We start from the raw sequence: 18440 nt of genomic DNA, 5'->3' as shown, positions 1-18440 counted from the left end.
ATCTGTTTTTATTTTTTGTTTGGAATTTTTCTATATCGTCACCATAAATGCCCGAGGACGTAACCCACAAAAACAAAACTTTACAGGAGAATCAAAAAACGTTATAAAATGAAAAACTGATTTATAGAATATCAATCTTATGAGGGCGAGTATTTGGGGTATTATCAATCATGTATGAATGGGGGTAAGTAATGAAACTAAAACCGCAAAACGCATGGTTTGTTGTAATGACGGATCCAAACGTCATTACAACAAAATCTGCAATGTTATCCTATTTTCCGAAATGCCAATTATTGAATAGGATCGTTATTTTTGAACGTAGAAGCTTGAAATTTTGCCAGAGCATGTATTTTAGCTTTATGTATCAGATTCCATCAAAAAAATAATCTCGATTTTCATGTAGATTACGTCTTCGGGCATTTATGATGAGGATATACTTTCAAAACATTTCAGTTGTGTTTTGTAATATTTCATTTGTAAGTTGTAACAGTAAACTATAAAGGCCTGCGTACATAAGCTGCTCTGCCTGATTGCCTTGCTTTCCTGCTTCATTTTTGACATAATAAAAATAAAAGAATAAAGAAGGCCGAGGAAATTTCGAACTTGGTTGCCCTTTTCTTTTTTATTCTTTTATCAGAAGTAAGCATGGTAAGCAGGCAAGGTAGCTTATGTACGCAGGCCTTAATAATTCCAATTGAAATTCCAAAGATTTTAATTATAGTTTGGGAATTTCCTCTATTTGAAATTCGAAGTGATTTATTTGATATACGAAATATTTTATTTGTAATTCAAATCATTTAATTTTGCGCTGCAAAACAGGCGGTAGCCTCTTAAGACTTGCAACAGATTCCAAATTGTACATATTGGCAGCAGTTCAGTAATCTTTACTGAAGTAGGGAAACCCTTTCATGTAGAGTACCATAAAAAGCGAAGCTGGAAACCGATTTTTCAAGATCTGTTTTCACTTTTCCTACCAAAGATTTTTCCATAGGAAAATTCCTAAAATCGTACACGATGCCCATTTTAGTCGACATTAAGTTGGAGTGAAAAAATCGAAATTCGAACAAAAATCAGAAAATCTAATATTCTGTTTCTCTAAGACAATTCGATGCCAAATGTTTTTTTGTGTGAAGTATATTAACTATGCAAATACGTCAAAGTTGGTCAAAGTGCACATAGAGCCAGCCCAACCTAAACAATGTGTTCTATTTAATGGCAACAGCAAATTTATGGTTTTATCTCTAAGCGAAAACTTTAAAGCCAAATAATAAAACAAACTACGCATTGTTAGTTATTCTGTCTCTGTCAGTCAATTGGTTGATTTTCAATGGAAATCCATAAAACAGAGGCAATAAAAAGTTATTAAAGTTGTGTTGAGGGAACATGTGTGTTCTCATACATTTAGTGAAGTGTACTACAAGTATTTACTTATTGCACGCTAGTCATACTTTAGTGAGTAATTAGTAAATGTGGTTTATGAGGTTCAAAGGTTTAAGCAGGCATGTCATAATTTTCACAATTTGTTTTTGCATTAGAACGAAGTTAATGACAATAATGTAAGATTTTATATTTCTAAAAATTTGTAGAAATTGTTCCAAAGAAATTTATACTTTTTTAGATTTATTTAGAGACAGTACAATTGTAATTCATGGATTCCATTTGTAATTTGAAACGTTGTAGGTTCAATTTCCCAGCAAAAAAAAAATCATTACAAATCGACCTTACCTCTATAGAGCATTTGTTCTATAAGCCGAACTAAGAAAAAATTTCGATTCATCTCTACTTGTTGCTTTACTTTACCAATTTGGAAAATCGTTTTTTGCAAATTGGTCCATAGATCTTTCGAAGAATTTTCCTCTCAAACACACAAAACACTGCCTTATCTGCTAGCGCAAGTAACCGGGCTTCGGATCCATATATTAGCACGGGTCGTATCAGTGTTTTGTAAAGTGGTATTTTTGTTTGAGAAGATGTGACCAAAGTAGCATCTGTTGGCCAATACTATTTTATTTTTATATTATATTAGCAGACCCAGGTCCGCGTTGCTTGCCCGTTGTATTGAGTTTTAACGACAACTTTCTATGGACTTTATGTTTTACAATTCAAAAATAGGTATTTTCTACCTACTTCTGGTCCATTGTCAAACCAAATTATTCATTGAGGATATTAAAATTTATCAACAGATTTTGTCTGTAACCTTTCTTTTCTCTTACGGACTTTGTCGGATTTGTTCGCTCATTTATTCTGGTTAGGATTAGGATTATCGCCCAGTGGTCGGGTCTTTAGACCCGAAAGAAGTACCTAGATTGTAGATTAATCCGTAAATTTTTAAACCGATACATTCGTAATTTTTGCAAATATTGAGGTACTCCGCCCCCTCTGGAATTCAATAAAATATGTAGCCTCTTTTCGGGGCCATCCCTGTACATTCCCTGACAATCTCAGAAAAATCTGTTCAGTAGTTTTTGTAGAAAAAAAATTTAATTTGAAAAAAGTGGTCGTGGTAAAATTTCCTTTTCATAAAAGCCTAAGTTGGACTATGACAGCATTTGGTTTTTATTAATAAAGATAAGGTTTTTTAATAAGGCACAGGAAGGTACCGAGCCCCCTTCGAAATTCTGAAAATATGCATCCTTTTTTCACCGGGGGCCATCCCTTTGCATTCCCTGAAAATTTCAGGAAAATCTGTTCAGTAGTTTTGTAGATGTAACGTATTTTAAAACGAGTGGACGTAAAAGTGGCCTTGGTAAAATTTTCTTTGCATAAAAATCTAAGTCGGGTTATGGCGAACATTTCACAAAAATAATTTTCCAAATCGGTCTAGCCGTTCGCAACTGATGTCATTACCAACGAACGACATTTGATTTTTATTTAAATAGATATAGCATTTTTAAAGAAATAGGGTATATCGGAAGAACCCCGCCCCTTCGAAAATTCAACAAAATTTGTATCAACAGATTTTGTCGGTAACCTTTCTTTTCTCTTACGGACTTTGTCGGATTTGTTCGCTCATTTAAGCTGGTTAGGATTTATGTATTATCGCCCGGTGGTCGGATCTTTAGGCCCGAAAGAAGTACCTAGATTGTAGATTAATCCGTAAATTTTTAAACCGATACATTCGTAATTTTTGCAAATATTGAGGTACTCCGCCCCCTCTGGAATTCAATAAAACATGTAGCCTCTTTTCGGGGCCATTCCCTGACAATCTCAGGAAAATCGGTTCAGTAGTTTTTGTAGAAAAAAATTTAAATTGAAAAAAGGGGGCGTGGTAAAATTTCCTTTTCATAAAAGCCTAAGTTGGACTATGACAGCATTTGGTTTTTATTAATAATGATACGGTTTTTTAATAAGGCACAGGAAGGTACCGAGCCCCCTTCGAAATTCTGAAAATATGCATCCTTTTTCACCGGGGGCCATCCCTTTGCATTCCCTGAAAATTTCAGGAAAATCTGTTCAGTAGTTTTGTAGATGTAACGTATTTTAAAAAGAGTGGACGTAAAAGTGGACTTGTTAACATTTTCCTTGCATAAAAACCTAGCTCGGGTTATGGCGAACATTTCACAAAAATAATTTTCCAAATCGGTCTAGCCGTTCGCAACTGATGTCATTACCAACGAACGACATTTGATTTTTATTTAAATACTAGCTGACCCGGTTCCGCGTTGCTGGCCCGCCGTTTTGAATTTCCGTGTAAGGATTAGTAATCTATCTACAATGTATCTATCTAATATTGATACCTCTAGATATTCGAACCGAATTGACGATAAATCGACGTTTTGGTGTAACCCTCATGCAATGGTATCTCCATATGTAAAATATAATATTACTTTAATTAAAGCCTCCACCATAATATGAAGGGTATAATTAACTTTATGATTCTGTTTGTAACACATCGGTATATTCGTCGGAGAACCTATAAAGTATATATTCGTGAAAAACATAAAAAATAAGTGAATATAACGAAGTCCGTCTAGCTGTTGAAATCAAGATACAGCTCACGATATTTAACATAGAGCTTTTCAATTTGGTACAGAGGTTTTTATTTTTTCTCGTAGCATGTTCGGTATTGAAAATTGGTTATATCAGTTCACAATTTGATATAGCACCGACTGACCGCCCGATTTTCGGAATGTTCAATGTTTTAGCCGCATTATCCTACCGAAATGACAATACTTTGGAATTTAGTCTCCCTTAGAAGCATAAATCATTTTTCCAAAGGATTATCAGCATAGGTCCACGTGTTGATAGAACTACCCTAGAACGGTACCGCCCGAGTGTCTATATTTTGGAGGTTTTAGTCTGATTGTCCCACCGAAATGGCTGCAAATTGATATTTAGTATTCAGTGTGGGTATAAAACAAAGAATATTCGGTACAGGTCCAGGTTACTAAATAGTCTTCATTGATCTTCGGTATTTTCAAGTTTATAGCCACATTATTAATACGAAAAGGCTATAATTTGTACTTAGTCTTCTTTGGCGGTATAAACCAATTCTACAGAGAATTATCGGCATATAGGACGGCACCTCCCGAGTTTAGATTATTTGGAAGTTTTAGTCCCATTATCCCACCGAAATGGCTATGGCAATTTGGTGCGTTGTCTTCATTGTGGGTATAAAACATTCCCGCATAGAATATTCGGTGGATTTTTTTATGTAGCCTTCATTGAACGATACCTTCCGATTTTCAAGGTTTTAGCGGCATTATTGAACAGAAATAGCTGTATTTGGTATTTAGTCTTCCTTGGAGGTATCAAATATTTTAGCAGGGAATTGTCGGTATAAAACCATGTTTTCATTCATAAAACGATACCTACCGATTTTTTGGGAGATTTTGAATGTTTTAGCCACATTATTCAACCTGAATGGCTTAAACCTGATTTCAATATAATTTATGGTGGTGTGCATAAAAGTTGGGGCCGGTCGAACTTAACGTCGTTTTTACATCTTGTTAACAGAGAGATGTTTCATTGAACACGTTATTATTTTGCACTCCTAAACATGAAAACATCTGTGGTTCATAAAAATTACTTCAAAATGCTATTGGGTTTATCTAGACTTTGTTGTATTAAAAAAACGTGGTCTTGATCGAGTTATTCCAAGCACTGAAGTCAATGTTCATGCCATGTTTGCTGTCTTACTTACTAAATTTGTAAATCTAATCAGTAAGAATAAAGCTTTCAAAAATTGGACGCAATCGCGGTATTTTGCTTCCAAAACACCCATTAATGGCAGAGGCCACAATTGCAATTGTATTAAGTACCAATACGCCTAATAATCTCTGATATTTAGCGATTTGTTAAAACCCGTTGTTGGGGTGGTCCCACACCCTCCATTTTCGGTATTCTACCACCTTATGAACATACACACAATTTCATCCAATTAGGTATAGCCGATTCGGAGTTTTCGAAGTTTAATTTAGAAAATCATGCCAGTCTTAAAGATCCCTATATACATTTAGATAGGTTAGATGCACCGAATTTCTGGACCATCGCTTTAGTGTCCAATTTACATTTTTTAGACGTTCTAGTTATTTAACCATCTTTGAAATTATGTTTTGCCTGATTTCTCAATCGATTTTTTGGAATTTCGGTCAAGGGACATTTAACGTTATTTTGGGTTGTACTGTATTCCAAAATGTGGTGTTGATCGCGCTTTCCCAATTATTGAAGCCAGTGTTTATAGCGTTTTTGTAGTCACGCTTACTAAAATTAAGGACATTACCTATAATTATACATTTTTAAAAAAATGGCCGGACCGCGATATTCCACTTCCGAGATGACCACTCAGGATCAAGTCAGTTATACCTTAGTATTGCAATCAATTTTTAACAATACGTTCAAAATTATCTTTGATTTCACGTTTTCTTAAAAAAAATTTGTGGGGGAGGTACCCTGGTCACTCCACTGACCAGTATAAAAAATAGCTAAAAACCTATTCTCAGACCTAAAAACTCCACATACAAAATGCCAAAGAATTCGGTCCAGCCGTTTCGGAGGAGTTTAATTTCGAACATCATGGCAGTCTCGAAGAATTTTATATATATATAGATATATATCATTTTTAAAGAAATAGGGTATATCGGAAGTACCCCGCCCCTTCCAAAATTCAACTAAATTTGTAGCCTATTTAAACCGGGAGCCATCCCTGTACATTCCCTGGCAATTTTAGGAAAATCGGTTCAGTGGTTTTTGTAGAAAAGATTAAAATTGAAAAAAGTGGTCGTGGTCAAATTTCCTTTTGCATAGAAACCTAAGTCGGGTTATTGCGAACATTTCGCAAAAAGAATGATCGAAATCGCTTTAGCCGTTCTCAACTGTAGTGCAATTCTCTAACTCATTTTTTGAGTTACCAACAAAAATCGGTAAAATTAAAACACAAAATTATGAATGAAAAGTTCAAACAACACTCTTGTTATCGGTAGAACTTTACGACTGCTTTTTATTATTTATTATTATTTATTATTTATTAATAGATTTATACTTGTTACAAAGAGTTTTACACTAAAAATTTGCATTCTATAATAGGCTAGCAAAATGCTGTAAGCCATTTTAATTTACAGATTAATATATTTAGTATAAAATACAATCAGAGTTTTTTTTTTAATTCATTTAAGTAACAATATTTTATACGATTTTGTTTCTAATTAAATTCATTTAATATTAGACTTCTATATTTTATACAAGTTTCCATATATTTATATAGTGATTCATAATTTAGGCCATTCAATATCCTACATACTTCAGTTAATGTTAGAGTACTTCTACCGAAATACGCAGTTCTATATTCTTTGTATACCGGACAGATACCAATAAAATGCAGTGTATCTTCAGGCACGTTCAAGTTACACACTGAGCATATGACGTTACTGTCGTTACTAAAGCATCTTGCATTTAGATTTAGTAACCCACACCTCGCTTTCAGAACTAAACTACTCGCTCGTGCAGATAGCTGTGTAATATAGAGCGGATTAAGATCGTAGTTTAATAGATAGTATAAGTCATGATGTTGGGAGTTTGTAGCGCTTATGCGAAAATCTCGCTTGTCTTTGATATTGTGTAATTCAATTATTTCTTTCGAGAAATAACATATAGGTAAACTTTCATTCGGAGGGGTATAATGTAGAGAAGAGCATATATTAGACCAATCCTTTGCCCAAAATATTCCTTGTCGAATAATCTCCTCTGCTAATATCCGCGGTAGTCTATGAGAGTTTAAATGTAGAACTTTATTGATATAATCAAAATGCAATTTTAATGTTGAAACATATAAGGTATTCAAGCCTGTTTCGATGTGTAGCACGTAATTCGGAGTGTTATCTGGAAGAAGTAAAACTCTCTTTATAAAAAAACGAAAAAGCTTCTCTACTTCTTCATACCGTTTATAACCCCAAACCTGGGCACTGTAAAACAATATAGATTTCGAACAAGCATCGAATATTTTCAATTTATTCGCATATGATATTTTAGAGTTAGAAAGGTATTTTGACCAGGTAGAGTTGATTGCTATCTTTGAAGCAGAAAGTTTCTGTTTCATATGTCTGTTGAAAGAGAGGTTGTAGGTTAAATCAACGCCAAGATATTTGTAACTATTGACAATTTCAATCTCATCCTCACCAAAATACCATTTAAGATTACGGGATATCCTAGAACTTTTGCGAAATACCATAATTTTCGATTTAGAGAGATTAACATTTAGGCTCCATAATGAGCAATAATTACGTAGGGCATCAATCATTTCTTGTAACACATCTGAAGAGTTAGATAATATGACAATGTCATCAGCATATAAAAGTATTTTTATATTAGTGTTGGCAACATCTATACCTCCGGGGAGAAAATCAGGTAGGTCATTTAAGTATAATGAAAATAATAAGGGACTTAGAATGCAGCCTTGCCTAACACCAGACTCAGCGGGAAAGAAAGATGAAAAGTTACTTCCGTCCCAGATCCTACTTTCAGTATTTTCATAAAGGTTCTGTAAAATTCGGACTATTTTAGACGACAAACCCATGTTAGAAAGTTTGTAAAACATGCTGTTTCTGGGAATTAAATCGAATGCGGAGGAGAAATCTACGAAGAAGGCATATGTACGATTGTTTTTCTCGTTGTTAAGGCTTATTATATTTGTTAGGTTGAAAATATTATCAACCGTGGAATATTCTTTGCGAAATCCAGCCTGAAATTCGTTTAAGATATTGTTCCGAGAGGTCCAATCTGATAACCTGTTGAGCAGTATATTGCAGAAAATTTTACATAATGTATTTATGAGGGATAATCCTCTATAATTAGTGACAACTGTTGGGTCGCCTTTTTTAAATAAAGGTATAAGAATTGATCTTTTGAATGATATTGGAATTGTCTCGCGAAGGAATATTTTATTAAATAAATCTATTAAATAGACGTTAAAACAATGAGGTGCATATCTGTAGATAAGAAATTCCATCTTCACCGGGTGATTTTTTAGGCTTTAACCTTTTTAGAACGTTGGTCAACTCCCAATATTCGAATGGTGAATCCAAAAATACATCTATTCTGTAGGGCATAGACCAACATATCGTGTTAGTATTGGTTCTGTTTAATAATAAAGTGCCAAAATGTTCTAAAAAGTCATTAGCGCCAAGACCTGCACTGGCTGTGTGGCTTTGATTCTTTAATGACTTCGACAAGTTCCACCACTCTTTGCTACATGTCACGGAGTCTAATTTCTTTATGTTGTTATTATAATACTCTAACTTCTTGAGGCTACAGGCTTTTTGAAAGATTGTTCGTGAAGAATAGTACCTGATTCTGTCTGCTTTTTATTCGTCGCTAACTTACCGAATAACATCGGTAATTACCGAAATTATAAGCATATGAATTTTACCGACAATTGTCGGTAACCCTAAAAATGAGTTAGAGTATCGCACTACTGATGTCTAGAGTTGTACAATCTAGTTCATTTAAAAGATCTAGTTCAATAGTTCAACTCTTTTAACTGAACTAGTACAGTAATCTAGTTCATAGTTCACTATCCAGTTCAATCATTCGGATCATAATCGTTCAATCAAACGCATACATACACCAAATAGAAACAAACAATAGCAAAAATCTTATGTTGTGTGTGTGTGTGTAGAAACTGTCAATGCGAAAAAGCTTTATGCGTGTGTGTTTCTTTTTTTTCTATCCAGAACAAGGCACATTCAATATGGGAATATGTGGAATTTGTTGTGTTTTTGGAGAAATCTTCACTTTCGAACAGCTATTCATTGTACCTTGATCCAAAACGTAAACAAACTCATCAACGTACGAAGGCATCACTTAACACTGACGACGGCATAACTTTATGCATATGTGAACATGATCGTACGGTCGCCGACTGATTATAGTTCAGTGAACTATTGAACTATAATGAACTATATCGACTGATCTAGTTCATACGCTCTATTCAATGAATCGTTCAATTGAACTAGTTCGTTCATGAACTATACAACTCTACTGATGTCATTACCAACGAACGACATTTGATTTTTATTTATAATGTTTTATTTATTTTGTTTATGCTGCTTCTTGTGTTTATGGCGGAGCCGAGGTAGACGAAGTCTTTAACTAACTCAAAATTATACGTACCAATTTCCACAGTTTGTCCGAGTTCTATGGACCCATTGCGCTTCCATACCAACAGGTTGGTTTTGATCCTGATTACTGCCGGTCCCATTTTAGCATATTCGCCCTCGACCTTCTTAAAGGTATCAATTACTTATTTTGTAGATCGACCCATGATGGTAATGTCGTCGGCATTAGCAAGTAACATGTGGAGCTATTGGTGTATATTAAGTCACTTCATTTTATACCCACAGCATTTATGCTAACGAGGGTATATAATTTTCGCAAAAATTATGCGCACGATAATTCTCGATAAACGATTTTGTCCATACCATGCACATCATAATATTTCTACCAGGCATAGATATAGTTCGAATATGGACTATATCGGTCCACTCCTTCAGGTACCTCCCGCACAAAATTCAGGAAAAGTGCGGTTTAAGACCTCCACACGAATCGTTTTGATGTTTGTTGTAACAACTTGTATTCGTTTTCCCCATTACGACGGTACACGTTTTTTGAGAGGCAAGTCCATACTTCCTGAGAATATGGCCCGAAAACTCTAAAAACTCAGTATAATACCATGGGTAGGGGCTGGAGCGCACGAACGGATAAACCAATTCAGTCCAAAATTTGGCAGTTATAATATTTTGCACAAACTTATATCAAGTTCTAAGATCAAACCTTTTCGCTAAAATGGTGCGCGTGATAGCTCATGAAGGCAGTAACCGATTTGGATACTTTGTTCGAAAATATTCCCTAAACGGAGCAACGATTTGGTACAAACTTTGGATCTCGAAATGTTTTGCCCAAACTTAGTTTATGTTCAAATGTGGGCCATATCAGTCCACTCCTTAGGGTAACACCCACACATATGTTCAACATTTTTGTTTAAGGGTCTGTCTGGGGATCCTTTGGACATTTTTACCGAAGGTACTCCTAGTGGCCCTGTTTACAGTGACATATATTTTTTTCGTTTACAAATCCATATTTCCTGATATAATGGTCCAAAAGCTCTAAATTATATGGTGACCAACAGAAATGTCTCGTGGGCGCGATATCAATCGAAAAGAAATGACTCCCAAATTATGACCCACTTCCAAAATGGACTATGTCGGTCCTTTCCTTTCGGTGCCTCCACCACAAAACTTATGAGCTTTAATCCAAATCAATGTTTTTGACAGCAAGTTCATTCGCCCAAAATTCTGAAAACGCCCTAAATACATTAGTTTTTTTTGGGATAAAAGTGTTTAAGTGCACACAGGCTGAGGGTATATTTCTGTCGGGGTCGGCTTTGCCGATAGAAATATACCATCAGCTGATACTTTTTTACTTGTTACGTTTGCATCTCATATAACCTTTTCCAGCCGAATGTTAAATAGGTAAGACCTCGTAAAATATATTTTTGGTCTGCTCGTCCTTGTCTTCAGTGGGAGCAAATAGAACTGATTTTATTTTTTTTTTTTCACCGTGGTGAAACTAGAGACGATCTTCAAATCCGCAATCAACTACAAATCCGTAATCAAACTCATGCTTATGTTACGGCAGCTATTTGGAGGGGTTACTAGCCCACCGCTCAACGCAAGTTTTGTAGGTTCTTATGGATGAACGCGCGGAACATATTAGCTCACTATCTTTAACGGGTGTTAAAGATAGTTCCCAAGTTGGCACCGCGGGTTTAAAAAAACATTGTCCGTCAATTCCTTCGTTTAAAGACAATATTTTGATGTGTTACTTTGGTTGCAGTCATCTCTACATGGAATAATGACCTCAACTTTTTTAACATAACTGGTGATATATAGTCGCTAGATTTCCCTCGAGAATCCACTATAAAATCTGTTCCTAATTCCCTTATTCCTGCCCATAGGAGCTGTCGCGCCAAACATTCAGTTTATGTTGCCTTAAAGCACTACGAGCTGCCTAACATTTAATGTTGAGCCTCAAAGGACGGAATGCTTACAAAGGCTTTAGTAATTAGAGTGCAAGCAGTTGGACATCGATTTCTGACGTAATGAATGCATAGAGATCCATAGGATAGGGTTGGCATTACCACAGTGTTATACATCCAGTGTTTCTCTTTCCAATCGAATAGAGTGTGTAAGAACTGTTCGCTTCTCAACTTCTCTTTTCCATCGCAATTGACAGTCCAGAATTGTACCTAGGCACTTAGCTTCCATCACTAGTAGTACGTAATCGCCTTGTATTAACTCCAAGGCTTTGTCCCATCAATACAGTTTTAATAAGGCTCCCGGCATATTCGTAAGTTTCGAAATTGTAGATCTCTTATTTGTCAGTAATCAGTAGTACTACAAAATCAGTACCCAGATTGCCCAATTCCGTCAATATGTTGTTGATGACGAGTAGCCATAGTAACGATGAGAGTACCTCAACCTGACCACCTCATGAAGAGCTTTTTCAATAGATTTGCCTGTATGTATGTTACGAGTAGCTTGAACAGGCGGTCGATCAGTCTTTCGAGTGCCTTGAGGGAAAGACAGGGTAAGCCAAAGGGTCTGCAGAGTTTGTAGGGTTAGGTTTCAATGTTTTCAAGATACAGGCTGGGTTTGCATCTCGTCCATGATTTGGTATATTCGCGGTAAGGGAAATTGAAGTAACTTCGGTGTTATACTTTCTGGACCAGGTGATTTATAGGGTTTGAATGTATTGGAGGCTCGTTTTATCTTTTTTTCTGCTTACCACCTTTCCAATGAGATGCATATCCACACCCGCTTAGGTTTGGAAGTCGCCACACTCCACGTGAACGGTACCAACGTCTTTGTTGCAACCTGGAGATGGGTCTCCGTTAAGAGTCGCAAGACCAGGGTCTGTCTACATACCAATTGGTCTCCGACTTCTACCAATAGGCTAGGGTCCTCGTAGCGTATTCTACGAAAACTGACTGCGTCGTTGACTTATTCTATCGACTCGCAAAAACTGACCCAGGACTTTTTGATCCCGCTCTTATATTTATTGAAACTTGCCTTGTACATCCTGAGAAGAAATGATACCACACCTGGGTAAATTGACCACATCCGTTGTTGATAGTGTATCAACACCGTTTGTGGGCGAACTGATCACGCCGTTGTCGAAATATTAAAAATAGAGCCCGCGTGTGGTCAGATTACTACTCCATTGAAAATGTTGGGAATTTCGTCGCATGCAAGAATAAACTTAACATGCCCTTCTTTTCGTCCAGCATCATGCGAACAGGTTTGGTGGGTAGGGTTCCTCAAAAGGCATGAAAACTGAGGACAGGAATGTGAAAGAGACGGACTAACTACATTCACTCTAGCCTTATCTGCGAAGTCATACTAACTGAAGGTATCCCAGTCTCTCCAGTATTGATCCTTCCACTATCCTTTATGGTCCCCGAAGCATACGATACAGATGAATGGAGTCTCTGTTATCACATACTAATCAAGATTCCATATGCCCTCGGGCTTAGTTTTTCTCTATCTATCAATTGTTTTCCTTCCTTTATTCATGAAAAAGATTGGGAGGTGGGGCAACTGAGTTTCTCAGTGAGGAAATCGTATCTTCTCCGGTTTCGTAAGAGTGTTGTTAATGAATCACATTGGTTGATGATTTGCCCTCTAATATTGAAAAGATATTCGCCAACTTGTCTGAAACGTACTTGGTCCATTATTTTCTTCAATTTCTGCCACATCGATTTCCATTAATTTTATACTGCTTTTTCTCAACAAAGCACAATAATTATGATCAAAATTAAAAACGACAATGTGCCTGTCTGGTAATAAAAATTTTAATGAGGACATTACCATGATCTCCAGCAAGACAATGAATATCTCATCACTTTGTCACAATGAGGGAGGCCCACATGAAATTGATTCACAGTAATTTTAATTCTGCGACTCAAATGAGGCCATCTCATCGTCACAACGCGCTTATATTACTCAAAAAACATAAGTAGCGGATTATGCGTTTCATTTTTTTAATGAACAATGCAAATTTGAAATAAGCCGCTTATAAATCAGACGAGAACCGTTTTTCACACATCCTTTTTGCAGCAGAACAGAATAATGTGCTGCTGGGCCGCCAGCGGAAATAATGTGACTCATAAAACAACGAAAAAACTAAATATTTGAATTAAAATGAGTTAATTCACTAGTGCCACATGCTGGAGTTCAGTTAGTTTCGGTTATTATTTGCATGCCTTATGACACCCAATTAAGCAACTAAGTCAGCGAATGTTTGTTTGTTTGCCAGCCAGACGTTCAACTATGTGTCCGGAAATGTCACCACTGTCGTCGATTGGTCGGCCTGTCTACAACCAGACAGCCAGACACAACTTGTTTGGAAATTCATCAACCAGATACCAGAAATGGTAACATTTTTGATTAAAGTTAGTGTTTGGGCTTTTAGTTAGAATTGCAGTAGCACTCAATGAAATAGCAATGATTTTTATTATTGTTTAATAATTGTTCCAAAGCCATCTCAAAAGGGACAAGAGAGACTTCTGTCATATCAATGAGTTTACCCCGATTCATATTAGCTCAATGATATGGGACCTACTGTCTATCGACGAGTCCGAACGGCGTGTCTTAAGACACCACTTGGAGAGAAGTTTTGCATGGCTGAAATACTCAGGGAATTTTGCCAACATTACGCGGAGGAGTATTTTGTCAACGTTGAAAAAAATTATGTGGCTTGTGTACCATTGCACCACGGTGGCAACCTAGTGATTTTTTTTTGTAATAAAAGATTATTACTCAGAGGTAGAGGCGGGTGCATGTCGTGCCGTGAGTAGTGCGTGTTCGTGCCTTCTCGAAAAACGCCGTGTTTGTGCGTGTCGTGCCGGAATACATTTTTGGCCGTGCGTGATCGTGTTTTTTTGTTCGACACGGTTTTGCACGAGACGACTAAACACGATCTGCACTATGTGACACGATCGTGCGAAATTTTTGGTCTCCCTTTAGAAGTCGTGCAAGAGACCATACTAAACACGAAAATCGAACAAGAATATAAAGCCGACCAAAATATTCCTAAAATTATTTGCTTCGTTTTTGTAGTCTGGTTCTTATTGCCCTTTTGTTATGGAGAGGCCAGAGTATGAGTGAAAAAATGATGTTTGTTTGCCATTTGTTTTGTTCATGAGAGAAGCAAATACAAAAACTACTCAGAGGGTTAACGCAATATACACTCTTTGCAAATCAGATGTTTATCTGACTGTATTATCTGTTATGGATGATGTTTTTGAAAATCATCCTCTTACCGAATTAGGAAAACTAATTGACGTTGTAGGATATTTTTTGTTTTGTTTATTGTTGAAGATTCAATCTCATTTGATTGCTAAAGCAGGAGTATTCCCCCATTGGCTTAACTTCATTTATTACCCTCTATTACAGAGAGTAATGTTTTTCAAAACGAACTGACAGTGTTGCAAAATTTTACTGATCGCTACCATTATCATGATTTCATCCCGGCGAAGGGAATTATCAATTGGCCGAAAAGTGAGTGTGATTCTCATTTATTTGAGAATACTAGACACTTAAAGAGTTCGGTCTTTCGCTAAAAAGCCATCATTTCAAAAAGCTGAAACAGCCAATTGTTAATTCCCTTCGCCGGGATGAAATCATGATATTGGTAGCGATCAGTTCGTTTTGAAAAACATTACTCTCTGTAATAGAGGGTAATAAATGAAGTTAAGCCATTGGGGGAATACTCCTGCTTAAGCAATCACATGTTGTAGGATATTTTAAACACTCGGAGCTGAACAACAAATTGTCCAAAATGTTAAAACAAGATATAAGAACACGTTGGAATTCAACATAATATATGCTTTAGTACATATACCAAGTCCAGAATGAGATTAAGAGTATTTTGCTAGCATTTGCTAGAATGAGTTGGATCGTATATCTGACCTAAAGTTTTTTATTTCTAGAACTTCTATTGGGTTTTCATAAAATATTCAAAGAGTGTTCCAAAACATTAGACTCGGAAAAGTACCCTACTATGCACATTTTTGCCTTTTGGTCTAAAAAACTTTTTCAGAGTTTTTGGATCAAAATGGCAAAAAGACGAAAAATGAAAAAGTCTCCAATTGATACAGAAATTGATACATATGATCGAGTGCATCTGAAATCGATGGGATTTCATTTGATGTTTTAGCAATGAAATTGACAGTTGAAATCGAGTGGATTTCGTAAATGTAAACTTAATGTTAGACAGGGAATGTTTGGCTATACCAGTCTGCCCCGCAACGAGCGAAAGATTTTGTTTTCCACATCTGGAAATACTCTTAAACAAAGACGTACTAGACTTTTGAGTTTTAACTTGGATAAAATAATGTTTTTAAATAAGAATAGAAAAAGAAAAAGATAAGAAAAAAAGTACATATGAATATGAAGTCGCCGATTAAAGGTTTGGAAATGTACTCCACATTTAGAGGAAGATAATCTGATATGAAAACAACCTCTATTTTAATACACTAAGGGAAATTTTAGTACTTTTTAAAAGCAACATACGAAACCTAAAACCTCAATCTCCATGACTGTGTTTACAGCGAAAACAGGGCTTTTTCATATGCTAGTTCAGTTAAAAGAACTACTAAATCGTAAAATCCGGTATGGATAGCATAACCATTTACATTATAACATAACACTGTTGAGAACAGTCGCGGACACCGAAATAAGAACACATATAAAATACAAAGTCCAAGGGTTTTGTTTAATTTGAAAAATGTGCTAAAATTGCACTCAGTGCATTTAAACATCGGTTTTTTTCATGTCAGATTATCTTCCTCTAAATGTGGAGTACATTTCCAAACCTTTAAACGGCAAACTTGTTCGCGGAAAATCATTTTATTGAACATAACATCAAGGTTTTTACAAGAAATTTTGACGTTTTTCATAATTATTTTGAAAATGTTCCATGTTATCAGCATCCGAAACACTCGATTGTATCCGTCGAGGTTGTCTTTGTCATATTCTATCTTATTGTGAAGAAATATGACAACCGCGCTGCTCCTATTAATATTCCGAGATGTTTCAATTATCTGTCATTTGAAACCCTTTTATGCTGTTATTTCGTTGTTCGAGGAATTATTTATAGGTTTTCTTTGGTGAAAAATTAGAAGAGAGCCTTGCTTTATCGACTGAAAGAAAATTTGGCGTTAATATCTCAAAAATTCGCGAAAATAAAATTACTGTTCTATCCTGATGACCAAAAATATTTTTCATAGTATTATCGGAAAATGGATCAGAAAATCATTTCGCGAAGAGCTAGAAACATAATTTTTTCTGTGTTTTATGCGGAACATCATAGACTTTAAATACCTTCAATATTAAAAACATATATTCATTCGTTTTGGGATAAATAACCTAACAATAACAAAAATTGGTTATATTCTACTGACGTGGAGTTTCTCCTTTTTTTGTAATTTCGTGCGTGAGTGTGCGTGTTCGTGCCTTCTCGAAAAACGCCGTGTTTCTGCGTGAATGTGCATAAAAATTTTGGTCCGTGTTCGTGCATGTTCGTGCCGAATTTTTTATGCACGCGCCCATCTCTACTCAGAGGTTTCCTTTTCCCGTACTTACAAAAGTAGGTGTAACAGACTGTTTCTTCGTGACCTTAAATACAGTTGAACCTCTATTATCCGTGAATCGATTATCCGGGAACCTCCATTATCCGTGATAGAAAAAAAATGTTGAACTTTTTTCCATTTCTTCTATTTTTGTTATATACTTCGTTACCCGGGAGTAAAAACACACTTTCCGATTAATCTGATTAAGCAAACAAAAGGTAAACAAACGAAAACTGGAAATTCTCCCGTATTACACAATTTGTGTATTTATGGTATCACAAAAACCATGGGGCAAAGTCAATTAATATGAATATGGGCCATTATCACATGTGTTCTTTTACTACACAGCAAAATGTTCGATGCCAAAGATGACATTCAATCATGGGTGCAAGTGATCTAGCATGTCATCTTTTTAGCATCTTCATCGATGAATTTTATATGAGCGTGGACCCCAAAAGATGACGTTCTTTTCTGGATCCTAAGCATGTCATTTTAACCAATGCGTTGACATGTCATTTCCACCAATGTTTTGGCATGTCATTTCAACCAATGATTTGACATGTCATTTTCACCAATGCTTTGACACGTCATTTTCACCCATGCTTTGACATGTCATTTTAACCAATGCTTTGCCATGTCATTTTCACCAACCCCTTGGCATGAAATTTTCATGTCTTGTTTGGAAAATGGAAATGCTGTATTGAAATATGGTTTTCATGAAAAACAAAACTCTTTATTAATTCAAACGAATTCATGAAATAGCTACAATTAATTTATCAGTTTAGTTTTTCAAAAGTTTACATCCAAAATTGCAATGTAATCACCACCGCTGCAACGCAAAAGATTACTTCCTCCGTTCTCCGCAACTGATATTCTTTCATATTACAAAAGGTTTTTTCAATTATCTTCCCATCACCAGTTCAGATTTCGACATGGACTCCAAATGCACTCCTTTAAGTATTTTTATTTCGTAAATTACTTTTATTTTATAATTTTGTTATTTTATAACAACATTACATTTTGGTAATTTATACTCTTTTGTTTAGTGACGGAAATATGTAGGGATCTACAACCCGGCTTCCTTTAGGGATCTCTAAGAACAAAATGTCACGAACGGGGAGGAGAGACTTTTTATGGAAAATACCATTTATGCTTAATTAATTTATTTTTAATTGTTTCTTTCCAAAAGTAGTTTCTTCTTTATTTTCAGATTCTTGTTCCTTTTCGTTTCGGATTTTTTTTTCAAATTCCAAGAAGCGAGATTTGATTGATTTCATTCTATGTCAGATTTAGAACAGACAAGGGAACTTTTAAA

The 18440-nt window shown here is 35.7% G+C and overlaps 1 protein-coding gene across 4 annotated transcripts in view; it reads left to right on the top strand.

Annotated features, from left to right (window-relative positions):
- Chpf (Chondroitin polymerizing factor) overlaps positions 1-18440 on the top strand; it is a 129813-nt gene that overhangs the window by 62318 nt on the left and 49055 nt on the right. The gene's annotated exons all lie outside the window — the stretch shown is intronic.

This window comes from Musca autumnalis, unplaced genomic scaffold, assembly GCF_047663935.1.
Source record: "Musca autumnalis isolate F117 unplaced genomic scaffold, ASM4766393v1 scaffold_3, whole genome shotgun sequence".
Taxonomy (NCBI): Eukaryota; Metazoa; Arthropoda; class Insecta; order Diptera; family Muscidae; genus Musca; species Musca autumnalis.
The sequence above is the reverse complement of the archived record's forward strand: the minus strand, read 5'-3'. Positions and strand labels throughout refer to the sequence as shown.